We start from the raw sequence: 12,875 nt of genomic DNA, 5'->3' as shown, positions 1-12,875 counted from the left end.
GCCTCAGCCCAGTGACAGGCCAGGTCTGCACTCAGGTGTCCTGGTGTTGGCTGCTGGGTGAGGCCAGGACCCTTGGGCCCCCCATTCACCCATTTCATATCCACGTCCCCCAGAGAGGAATTGTGCCAATAAAGAAGAGGATGACCAGAAAAATATCTTTTCTTTTGAATTTAGATAAATGATTTCACATTATTAAAAAATTTCCCCAAAGCATTTAAAATCAATCCAGTGAGTTCCCTCAGCTAGTCCATGACTGTGTTGCTCATTGGTTGTACAGACCAGGTTCACAGGCTTTGTAATATCAGGAGGATGTCTGAGTATGGCACTCTGAGGGGGCTATCGGGGTGCAACTGACATCTTGGGGATGGCATGTAGGTGAGGAGTCTGGGAGTAGCCAGCACAGAGGGTCACCCAGCCACCCATGAAAGCTGAGGGATGCAGTGAGGCCATTGTCACAGGCTTCATACTGAAGGGGGCTAGGGAAGCAGTAAGCAAGATCCTGAGGATCTGAGGGCAACACCTTAGCATCCCAGCAGTGGAGCAGCCTGCCTCTCCCAGTATGAGCTGTGCAGTCTGGTGGGACATAATACAGAAGCTCAGTCACACACACGTGAACTTCAACTCACCAATCCTAAACTCGCGCAACCCAGAGCAATCTCTACAATGCATTCAGTAGCATGCAAATCTAGGCTCTGAGAGGACTGAGCCATTAGTCCACAGCAGAAGTAAAAATGGGCCGTGTGTGGCGGCCCCTAGGAGCAACTGTCTTTTAGGAGCACCATGCTGCATTCTGGGACTTCATTCAAGTGCTCCAAGTCTTTGTCTCTCGCACTTTTGTTCTTTTATTTTTGATACTCTCGGCCTTCAGCAAGGGTCCTATGATGGGTAAATCTAAAATGTACCACAAGTGTCTCAGGCATCTGGAAGTAATTCGGTCATGAGGCACTATATTCATCAGTGGATTGAGTTGTCAGGTGGGGCCTAGTTGGAGGTGGGCCACTGGGGGTGTGATTCTCATCCCCAGATCTTCCCTTTTCTCTCTGCTTTCTGGCTGCCAATCACTGAGTAGCTTTTCTCTGTTCAGGGCCATCTACCTTGCTGTTTCTTCCTTAGAGTCCGCCCATGAACCGAGCCAAAAATAAATGTTTCCTCCCTTAAGTTGTGGGTGTCAAATATTGTGTCCCATCGCTGGGAAAGTGACTATTACAGGCCTTCTGAGATGGAGTGTTCTGAAGCTCACACAGCATACGCCTGGATGTTCACTCTTTCTTCCTCAGTGAGCCTGAAATGAAGCCCCATGTGAAAGCAGGCTTGTTCCCCTGGAAAGGGTGGGCATTCGGCCCCAGGAGCTGCATGTCTGTCGTCTCCCTGGAAGGATGCATGGAGTGTCACTTGAAGCAAAGTGTATCAGCCACCTAATGCAGCACAGCATATTTTCTTTTCCTCCCTTTCACTCAGTTTTTTTAATTTATAAATTTGCTGCTGCTAATTTAAAAATTCTTACTTATATTTTATAATTATGTCATCCTATGGAAATCCTTGATAACATGCCTCACTATGGATCAGTAACACAATTCAGCACAGATGAGACAATGCTTACCTACTACAGTAGCTCTTACCGTAGGTGCGGTATAAGACAGGTTGCAGAAATGTGGGTGTTTACAGGCTCTCTCAAATCCAGAAATAATGTGAACTCTTGTGATGCCGTTGTTGAAGATGAACTTGAAATGTGAATGAATAGGCTTTCGACCAAAGAACCAAACTATAGTTACACAGAGTGTGGCTGTGTTACCCCTAACCAGTACTGACCATCAAAAGGAAAAGCGATCACACAGGATGGGCAGAGTGAAGGGCACACTGTGGAATGAAGGGAGGCTGTCTGCCCTGCCTGGGGACCCCACCTGCTCTGCGACTACTAATGAGTTTCTCACAGTGTCCTCCAAACCTGTGCTTCACCCCTCCAGCTCACACTCTGCTGCTGTGCACATGGCTTTCAAAAGAAAGTCTAACCTCACCACCTCCAAGCTGGGCACGATGACGCACACCTGCAATCCCCGCACCCTGAGAAGCTGAGGTAGGGATTATGAACTTGAGCACTTCTGGGGCAACTTAATGACCTTGAGGTCCTGTCTCAAAATTTAAAAATTTAAAACAGGGGCTGGGGATATAGCTCACTGTGAAGGCACTGGGTTTAATCCTTTCCTCTGCCTGACCCCAAATAATTGAAAGACTTCCTATTGATCACAGGGTTTGTGAGAAAAGAATGTAAAGGACTTTGACAAAATCATTTGCAAATGTACCCAAGCAGGAAGAGGAGGAGGAGGAGAAAAACATAAATGAAATTAAAAGGCAAAGTATCAACTAGGAAAAAAATGTGTTTCCTACAAATAGGACACGGAATCTTGGGTTCCACTGTGATCAACACCTGACCCAGCCCCAAATGGATCGGTTGATGGGGTGGGTACAACGTCACTAGAATAAACATAAAATGTGATAATAATGTGTTGACACCATCAGTCAAGAACTGAAATATGAAGTGACTAGCTTTCCCATCCTTCAAAGTAACGCAGAACATCAAATGCTTCCCAGAGGAGCCTGGACCCTATGGGTGACCAGTCAAGGAAACTGACTTCACCTTCTACCAAAGCCATAGCAAATGCTGACCACCTTAGGACATTTATTCGCTTTACTTTATTAATTATATTTCTAGGAATTCAGCCCCAAAAGTTAAGCTGTAGACAAACATTTCTGTATAAAGTTGTTCACCATGTTATTGAAATAACAAAGTTCAAATGCCCCTAAACAGAAAAATGATTGAGCAAATTGTGCAAGAATATTATAAGACAACAAAAAAGGTCAAATGGAGGAAATGTAGTAACACGGAAATCGTTCCTCAGAAGATGTTATATGTTAGAAAAAGACCACCACACAATATGATCTCTACAGTAGCATTCAGGAGAGTGAAACCATAACCTGGGATTATAGAGGGGTTGTGATATTTATGCTCATGACTTTCTTGATATTTTTAGTGTTCTCTGAAATGCGTGCTTGGCTTTTAAAGCTAGAATAATAGGAAAGAAGAGCTACAATGTTTTGAAGGTGAAGGAATAAAGTGATAGGGGTCATAGAGGATGTCCTGCGAATGGGGGACCTGAGGCACCTCGCCAGGTGGGTGCAGAGAGAGGAGAGAGTTGGAAGGAGAGAGACCCAGCCTCCCCAGGGCTGTATCAAGAGAATGCCTCGGTGGAAGGCACTTCGAGAAGATTAACTAGAGGAGGGCAGGTTTGGAAAAGCTGCATTGGAGGGACCCCAGGGATTGGAGGCTGTAAGGCGAGAAGCCACACTGATGACATTTTGGGTGGCAGAGGAGTGGTAGACACTCTTTCTAGACAGGGTGAGTGTTGGGAGTGAGTGAAAAACAACTCCAGGGTGACCACTGAGGCGGGAGGAAGATCCTAGAAGGGGTAAGGCTGGATTCTGGGTTGCAGAGTGGGAACTTTCCAAGAGGGGTGAGAAACACATGGCCAAAGGCAGCAATCAAAGTGTTTTCCTAGAAAGCATCAGCTGGGCAGAGTGTGACTCAGTGAAAGCTCTCAGTGAATCCAGAGCATTGTTCCAGAGATGGTGTAGGGGCTGGATGTCAGCAGAGTTGCCCAGAACTTAAGATGTCACCTTACACTCCTGTGTCTAATTTGCTGTGTTCTTACCTTATAAGGTCTTCACAGAGGGTGACTCCAATTTATGAAATAACTTTATGAAGTAAGCTAGTATCCTTTTCTGTTGCATCATTACTCCCTTAGCTCTATTAATTATCTTCCTATATTTGTAATATGCACATTTGATTTGTTGTAGTCTACACCCCACACATTTAATAAAGAAAGCAAGCAAAACATTCCTCCTCCTTTTAAAAAAATCAATATAAATTGATTCTAATCTACAAATCCAAAATCTGAAGCTTTCTGAGAATCATCGTGATGGTACAGGTGGAAAATCCTGCACCTGACCTCGTGTGATGGGCCATGGTCAAAACACAGGTGCATTAAAAATATCACATAAAATCAGCTCCAGGCTGTGTATGTAAGGTGAGTATGAAGCACTAGATAATTTTGTGTTTAGATTTGGACTCCATCTCCAAAATATTCCATTACATATACAAAAATATCCTGAAAAACAAATAAAGCCTGAAATCAAAACACTCTGGTCCCCAGAGTTTTGGGTAAGAGATCCTCCACCTGTGCCCAGAAAACCTGCAAAAGGGTGCAGTGTTCACTGAACTGTAGCAAAAGCCTCTTTCAGTGGCAGGAAATCTGGACCTTCTGTCACTCCATGATGAGTTTTATTCTGCTTGAGCAGCTCCCAGCTCACAGATCAGTGAGCACTTTAGTAAGGGCAGGGGACGAGCATGGGTGCCTCTTTATTACTGTCCTCCCTTCTTTGGAGGGATGGTGCCAAGCTGCACCCCACAGTCCAGGTGGGATCACACCCACCTGAGTTCTAGGGTGAGCTGGCCCAGCACCAAGAGTCCTCGGGTACACTTCACTCCTTTGGCCCCAGTAATGAGCTGGGGTGGAGGACGAGGAGAGCTGTGACTGCACTAAGAGGGAGAGGGATGCAATTGAACCCCCCAGGTGCTCACAGAAGCTCTTTCCTGAAATGGAGGTTTCCATCCTGGGAGTACAAAACAGTGGGGATCGAGAACCACTCATGCCACTGCTCGGAGATGGAGAGGTGCCAGAACCTTCCTGGGGGACAGGGAATTGCCTCTGACAGGAGGGGTTCCAAAGTCAGATCTCCTGGGCTGGACCAAGCTTAGCACCTACTCAGGAATTGCCAACACCCAGAGGAAGAAGCAAATACTTTCTAGAACTTCCTTCTTTGGAAAACAGAGGATTTCCGATTTTATCAGATAGGTTTTTGTCCTTGCCTAGGCTGCTCAAAGGAAGACCTGCTCCTGCGGCAGTTGTATCTTCTCTTTCGACTTTTGGTGTCCACTGAATAACAAGTCCCTAAACTGAATCGACACTCAGGAAAAATGGTGTACCAATGTTCTTTGTCTTAAATCTCCGTCGCTCAATCACCAGTTCTTAGAACTCTTCAAATGGCGTGTCACCTACACATCCAAAACAAAGTAATATCTAGAGTACCTCATGGGAAGCTGAAGGACCCCGTTGTCGCAGCGGGCGGCTTTGCTTTCCTGGTCTGTGGCTCCCTGAGCTTGCCCTGCAGCACAGCCTCTCGCCCTCTCTGTTTCCTTTTGAACATCGGCAAAATGGTTATGATTTACCATCTCACACTATGAATCAGAAAGAAGGTGGTAGTTTTCTTTAATTCACCCCACTCCCCACCCCCAGAGAATTCAAACTTCTGCTGACCTTGTTTTTAAATCTGGCTTTGTATTGCAGTGAGCCTTTACTTTATGTTTTTAAAGCATTCATAAAACAAACAAACTTATTTGGGAATCAAGCTCAGTGTTTGAATTTGACATCAAATTCTTGCTCTACAGCCATGTTTTTAACACTTAGGTGCAAAAAAAAATGCTCTCTTTAATTTGATGATAAAAATAAGTCAGACTTCTGCTTTTTTTACTTTGCTCAACAATTTGATGAGAAGGATACTCTGAAAGAAAATGTATGAACGTGTGAAAATAAACCATTCATGCAGTACCAGGTTTCTAAGTAATAATCACTCAGGAATTCAAAGTGCGTGCATGTTTAAAGACTCTGTTAAAACTTCTGATGAAAATTCTTCTTCCTTAAATGGAAGACAGCATACTAATACAAGTTCCTATTATTCCCACCTTCCCCCCAGGGAATGAGGCTGTAGCTTCATTCTCTGAATCGTGGCAAACAGCATTTTATGAGAAAATGAAGCATCACAGAATATATGGCCGCGGCCAACCAGCCAGAAAAGAAAAACAGCCCAAACTCATCCTTGCTCACAGGAAGGCTGATAAAATCTTAGCAGAATCACATCTTACATACGTACGTCTAGTTTCACAGTTAACACTGCATTCAATTTTTTTTTCAGCCTTCAGATCTGTTTAACAAATGTGGAGACTCAGATTCAAAGTTGGGAGTCATGACTAATGAGCCTACTTGCTTCTGGAAAAAATGTAGTCTTTTTCTTGGGCACAAGGAATCGACATGAAGTAGAACAACTTACTTTTAAAAATTATTCAGCAAGAATGAGGAGGGTCCATTAGCTTGCTTCTCACACGTGAGGTCCCTCTCCTGCCACATGCTAATGATGGCGTGAATTTATTCTGTGAATTAATTAATTTCTCCTTTTATGAAAGACAAGGATGATGATAGTAAGTTTTTTTTTTCAAAAGCTGATTATTTTCAGAAATTATTATTGAATGGGTACAAAATAAATTTTAAATTAATAAATTTTTTGCAAAGGATGGTGCCAGTGATAAACATTAAATCATATGCAATTTTATATGTCCTCCCAGTACTATTTGCAGAGAGCTGCACAGTCTAAAGTATTCTCAGCTGAAATTGGGATGTTGAGTCAAAAACAAAATAGATTTCAAGTTCATAAAAAATTCCATCAAAGCCTCAGTGGTATGTCTGAGATCTAGGATGACGCACTTGGTCTGTACTGGGATGTCAGAATTCCTCCAGGAAGCAGACCCCAAATTCCCAAAGGCTGCTTATAATCCTGTTTCCTCCTCTCCCCGGGGGACAAAATGAAACAAAAGCTTTAGCCCAGGAAAGGACACTAGATCTGTAGGGACTTTGATATTTCAGTTAATATTAAACTAGTAATCAGTTCCTTAGAGAGGAACAGAAAGTAGAAAAATATATTTGAAGCAAATAACTATGCACAGTTTTTAAGATGAGTACAAAGAGGTGAGGGAGTGCAATCACTGAAAGGGGCTGAGGGGATTGCTGGTGTAGGGTGAGATCAGCTGTCTGGGTCTCTCGCTCTTCTCCCTCTTGTCTCCCTTCCCTTTCTCTCTCCCCCCTACCCGCTGCTATTCTTCCAAAGCATTGATTTAGGGCGCACTTTTGCATTTAACCTCCCTATGTCAAGGGTGACATCAGGACAGGTGGCAGCTCTGTGTCATTTCCCCTTGAGTCATTCACACAGTGGAAGCAACTGGACTTTGCTTCATTTGATCTGATCGTGGTGTACTTTGCTATCACGAAACCTGTATAATGAGGTACTACAGCAATTACAGAAATGCCACCTGGGTTGCATATTTTTTATCAACTTCATGGCCATTTCTGACAGACCTACACCTGGTATACAGAGGGTGTTCAGTAATTTCTTCTGCTGCTCAGCTTTGTGCTGGGATATTTGATAGGTATTGAAAATGGTTTTTAAACCTTCCAGGGAATTTACCTTATCATTGCCCAAAGGTATCGAAGTGTTGTGTGCCAACTGATGAACACAAGGTAAAGCTGTTCATTTCACAAGTTTTTCCTCACTCAGGTTTAGTTCTGCACGGCTCCACGTTCCAGAGCTTCTTGAAACACACTTTTGGCCCTTTTTCTGTACCTGTCATAACCAGAACCGAGGTAATTCACTGAGATCTTTTACTTTTTTGGTACTAGAGATTGAACCTAGGGCTTCACACATGCTGGGCTCACACTCTACCACTTTGTTTTTTATTTCTAGTAGGATCTATTTTCCTTTGATGTTTTATTTCAACTCAGAATATTTAATCCATAAAATGTTTAAGGATTGCTCTGCCTTCTTCTCCTGGTTTTTAAGTGATGGCCTAAGTTTTGGTGACACTATGTGGCTCATGTACGGGCACACAACTCTGTAGGACTGAGCAGCCCAAGATGCAGCACTCCTGACATCAGGCCGGGGACTCCTCCACAGCCTCACACTGCAGAAAATCCCTCTCTTGCTAACATGAGATAGACCTATGTGTACAGCTGCCGCTATCAGAATTTAAATGACTCTCTCATCTTTGAAAGTGGCTTAGGAACTCATGAATTAATTAACACCATCAGCATCTATGATGTGTGTCTAATCTGTGCCAAGTTTCCAGAGGTATTCTGGGGCTTTGGGACTAATTAAACTCAGCCTGCCTTCCCTGAGGGCATTAGACCAGCAAGAATGGCTTTTATTCTGGAATAAATATGTTTATTACAGGGAGGAAAAATACCCAAGTCCAATAATTTATTGTAGATATTATCAAATGAGAAAAGAAAATCTAAACATGCATTATTCCACTTGCTCCTGGCATGTTTAAGTAAGGACACATATCAATCTAATCTGGAGACTAATTAGTCTCTATCTTTCCAAGGAAGCCTAATGTGAAATAAATACTGAAATTGAAGCCACAAACAGTACCATTTCCGGGAACTTGAGGAAGCAAGCAAAAGTGGGTAAAGGACTCATGCAATGGCTATTCATGCTGACTATTCCTAAGAATAGAAAAACACAGAAGCCAGAATTCTGAATAGAAAAACACAGAAACAAAGGACATGAAGATACCATTTCCAAGTATTCCCTATAAGATTCTTTTTTTTTCTCTCCAAAAGTAGAAGTCATTGCTGCATAAGATACTACTATTTGGGGTCTTCAATGGTTAAAAACCAACAGGCTCCCAGTTCTCTTTAAGACTTGCTGCCAAACCTCTGTGCGTCATGGAGCAGAAATCCTGCAAATGATTCTAATGGCCCAGGGAGGATTGTTTGGAGACTAAACTGTGCATTGCAATCTGTCTGCCTCCTCCTCAGAGATCCTGGCTTGAACTGGCTTTGCTGGGAGACCAGATGAAGCCTTAAACCAGGAAGGTGGAAATGGAGAAGAAGCTGTAAGAAAACTTTCAGATGAAATTTCACCTTCCATACATCTTACTTGTCTGTTCAGAGTCAGTTTGGCGTCTCTAATCTAGTCTTATGAATCTGAAATTTAGAGTTCAAGTACTCAGAATTATTCAGAACACCTGTACTCAGAATAGCAGTAGCCTGGATCCTGCAACATGTGTGTTGAATGATTTTGGCGTTCATAAAATAATTTACAAAATTATTTCTTCTATTTTTTCTCAAGGCACTGTCTCGAATGTATGACTCATGAGCAAACCCCAAGGTTTTGGTCTCCTTTGCATGTTCTCCTGCCCTGGTTTCGCCCTGGTGATGGATTCCACATGGGGTCTGATCAGCGAGGACGCTCCAGCCCCTGCAGGCTCCTGCCAGCCGCTCTCCCTCCATCGCCTCTGAGAGCAGTTATGGTGGAAACGTCCTCCCCATCTGCCCTCACCTCATTCCCTGCTACACCACAGTCTAACCTGTGTGTGCTCGCGGTGACCACTATGAGCTTCACCCATTCAGTTGTTCTTCAGATCTTGAAATGCTCTTCTCACTTCCAAATACCTTTTCTAAGTCGTGAAAAATTGTATATATTTATCCTGTACAACGCAGCACTAGGAAATATGTATAATTGTTGAATGGCTCAGATAAGCTGATTAACATGCATTACCTCATATGAGTAAAGTTATTCTTTAAAAAAATTCAATGGGATGTTTTATTAAAATCACATTTGAAATTAGAAGTTTTTTTAAGTGCCCAAATGAAAATTCTGCTTACCATACCTCTTTATAATTTTTAATAAAATTAAATATAATGCAAGACTTCCTATTGGCCAATCACTGAGTGAAATGCCTTATACCTTATCCTGTTTATTCTTTACTTATAACCTTCTGAGGAAGGTGAAATTATTATCCCTATTCTATAAAAATGGCAAACAAAGTCTCAGAGAACTAATTTTCCCAAAACTGCACACTTAGCAGTAGCCCTGGGATTCCAACAGATTTTTCCAAAGAAATGTACACACTATACATAGCATAGAGATAAGCCATTCAATATTCAAGAGTCCAAGGAACTAAAGAAGTCACCACTTTTTAAAAAAACTGTTTATTTAGCAAGATCAAAAATCCACCTTGAATTATTGTTGCATAGTCCCTGTGAGATGTCGCTGCTCTGCTGACTATACAATAAATCTGCCAAATCTCTGAGAATCAGATTAGAAACCAAGCAGGACAGGCCTTCATTCTTGCTTGGACAGCTATAGTGGTAGCTTAACTTCCTGTGTCTTTGCTATGAATTTCCTCTCCAATCATCCATAACTATCACACTCATATCAATGTTTTAAGAGGAAAAGTTAAATAGCCAGAAAATAAGGTATCATCAAGGATTCTTTTAACACCACTGTTATGACTTGGATCTAAAATGTCCCCCACGTTAGAGGCTCGGTGTTCGATGCAGCAGTGTTGAGAGGTGAGCCTCTTGTGAAATGACTGAAATGAATGATTGCAAGGTCTCCGACTCATCAGTAGATGAATCCACTGATGGATTTGTGATCTGATGGAATTAATGAGAGATGCTGGACACTTTCTAAGGTAGGCCTTGTTGTGGCGAGTAGGTAACTAGGGATGTGCGCAAAGGATATATCTCGTCCACGGTCCTTCCATGACCTCTTTGCTTACTGGCTGCTATGAGGTGAGCAGCTTTGCTCCACTATACTCTTTCACCAGGATGTTTCTGCCTTACTATGACCTGAAAGCAAGGCAGTCAGTTGACCATGGGCTTAAACCTTTGAGACTGTGAGCCAAAATAAACCTTTCCAACCTTAAATTGTTTTTTATTTTCTTTCTTTCAGACATTTTGGCACAGCAACAGAAAGCTGATTAATGTCACCAATATTCATGGGGTCAGTAAACCGATCAAACATTGATTCAGAGGTGTCAGTCGCTTCTGCACAATATAGCCATCAATGTAACTTGGGGTGATCCTAAAATATTGTACAGGTCCCAAGGTTAAGGAGAAGGAATGTAGATGTGATATTTTCTGAAATCTTGAAGAAATAGTGAATTGTTTTTTCTAGTTTAAGAAGATTCTATAGACATGGCTTCCCCAAAACCTAACCAAGAGCTGTGAATGTTGGACCTTACAGGGCAACAATGACTTTGTTGATGTGATTAAGAAGATCTTTAGATGAAACAATTATCCTGCATTATCCAGGTGGACCAAATATAATCACAAGGGTCAAAGACTGATAAAGGCAATGTGATAATCCAGAAAAAGGTTGTAGTAATACACTCTGAAGTTGGAGGAAGTAGCCATTAGCCCAGGGATACAGGTGCCTCTAGCAACTGGGATATTAGTGCCTCTAACAGCTGCACAAGAAACAGATGGTCCCCAGACCTCCAGAAAGAAAAGCCTACTGACACCTGCTAATGTCCAGGGAGGTCTACTTCAGACTACTCAGTATAATTCATATAATAAATTTGTAATAGTTTGAGCAAAGTCTACAGTAATTTATTATATCAGCAATAGGAAACCAGTATAGATGTGTGCCTAAAGTTTAGGGGTGAAATTGAACTGGATATAACATCTCAACATCTTTTATAGATTTAGAATCACCCAGTACATTAGGACAAAAATTTGCATTGTATATAATTTGATTCACTGTTATTGTGCTATGTCTTAAATGTGTTATTTATCATACAATGATTACAAGTGCATTAATTGCATTTTATTTTTGAAATCGACAGTTTTATTAAAATTGCTAATGGAGTACAAACCTCTGAACATTTGAAATCCTACCTCACTACAGTTTGAGTAATTTTTGAGGGTCAACAAAGTAGGTAAAGTCGTCAACACCCTATTTCTTCGTTCGTTGTCACATGGCCACCTTTTCCCTATGTGTCTATGGTGGTGAATATTTATGTTTTTGTTTTTGTTTTTGTTTTTTTTCTGTAATGGGGATCGAACTCAGGACCTTGTGCTTGCGAGGCAGGCCATAGAACTGCTGAACTAAATCCCTGGCCCCCAAGCTCTTTTATTTTTGGTACCAGGCATTGAACTCAGGTCCTTGTACTTTTGAGGCAGGCGGCAGAACCACTTAGCTAAATCCCCAGCCCTATGGTGGTTAACATTGATTGTCACTTTGACTGGGTTAAGAGATGCCTAGCAGATCAATGAAACACTCCTCTGGGTGTGTCTGTGGGTGGTATTTTCAGACATGACTGGCATTCAGTCCCGCAAACTGAGAGGAGAAGACTCCCATGATTGTGGGTGGCACTATCAAGAGACTTGCAGCCTGAATGAAGGGGGAAGAAGGAAGAAGTGAGACTACATTTTAAAAGTTCTATTCTACTTGGGTGGGTAAGTCCTTTACTACTGTTTTTGCCTATGGACATCAGACTCCAGCTTCTTCAGCTTTTCAACTTGAAATCACAGTGACTCTTCAGGGAGTTTTGAGGCCCTCAGCCTTGGCCTGGAGGCCCCTAGCTCCTTGGACTGAGCAACTACTAGATTCTCTGGCTCTCCAGCTTAGACAGCCATGGTGGACTGTCTCACTGCTGCTAGTAAATTCCCTTGCATAATTACATTTATACATTAAAATATACAGTGAATGAATGTTTAAATTTTTAAAATGTATTATAGTAAAATACACATCACCATTAATACACTTTGTGTTAATTCTATTATTCTTTCCATTTTATGAAGAAGGTCTGAAATTTTCTTTCCAGTCTTCATGAGGTGTAATAAAAAAAATGTAGTGAATATTGCTGTCAAGTCCCATCCAACAGAAGGGCAGGCTCACAAAAACATTATGGTGTGTCCCTATCCCCCTTATTCACCTGATCTGTCAAAATGTGGCTCCCTGAGTCAAAATGACCATTTAAGTTTACATTTTGAATCAACTCAGGACAGAGGCAGCCATGGCAGCACAATTAAAGACATGAAAGAGGACTTCCAGAACTGCTTCAAAGAGTGGTTATGGACAGTATTTTTAAAGGCAATGTGTCTTTTACTGTAACACATTTACCATATTTTGTGATCAATATATATATATATATATATATACATATATATATATATATATATGTATATGTGTGTGTGTGT

The 12,875-nt window shown here is 41.9% G+C and overlaps 1 protein-coding gene across 2 annotated transcripts in view; it reads right to left on the bottom strand.

The window, feature by feature from the left end:
• Pde10a (phosphodiesterase 10A) overlaps positions 1-12,875 on the bottom strand; it is a 551,502-nt gene that overhangs the window by 447,672 nt on the left and 90,955 nt on the right. The gene's annotated exons all lie outside the window — the stretch shown is intronic.

The sequence above is a fragment of the Fukomys damarensis genome, unplaced genomic scaffold (genome assembly GCF_012274545.1).
Source record: "Fukomys damarensis isolate Sample0158 unplaced genomic scaffold, DMR_v1.0_HiC HiC_scaffold_14, whole genome shotgun sequence".
Lineage (NCBI taxonomy): Eukaryota > Metazoa > Chordata > Mammalia > Rodentia > Bathyergidae > Fukomys > Fukomys damarensis.
This window is presented reverse-complemented; position numbering and strand designations above follow the sequence as displayed.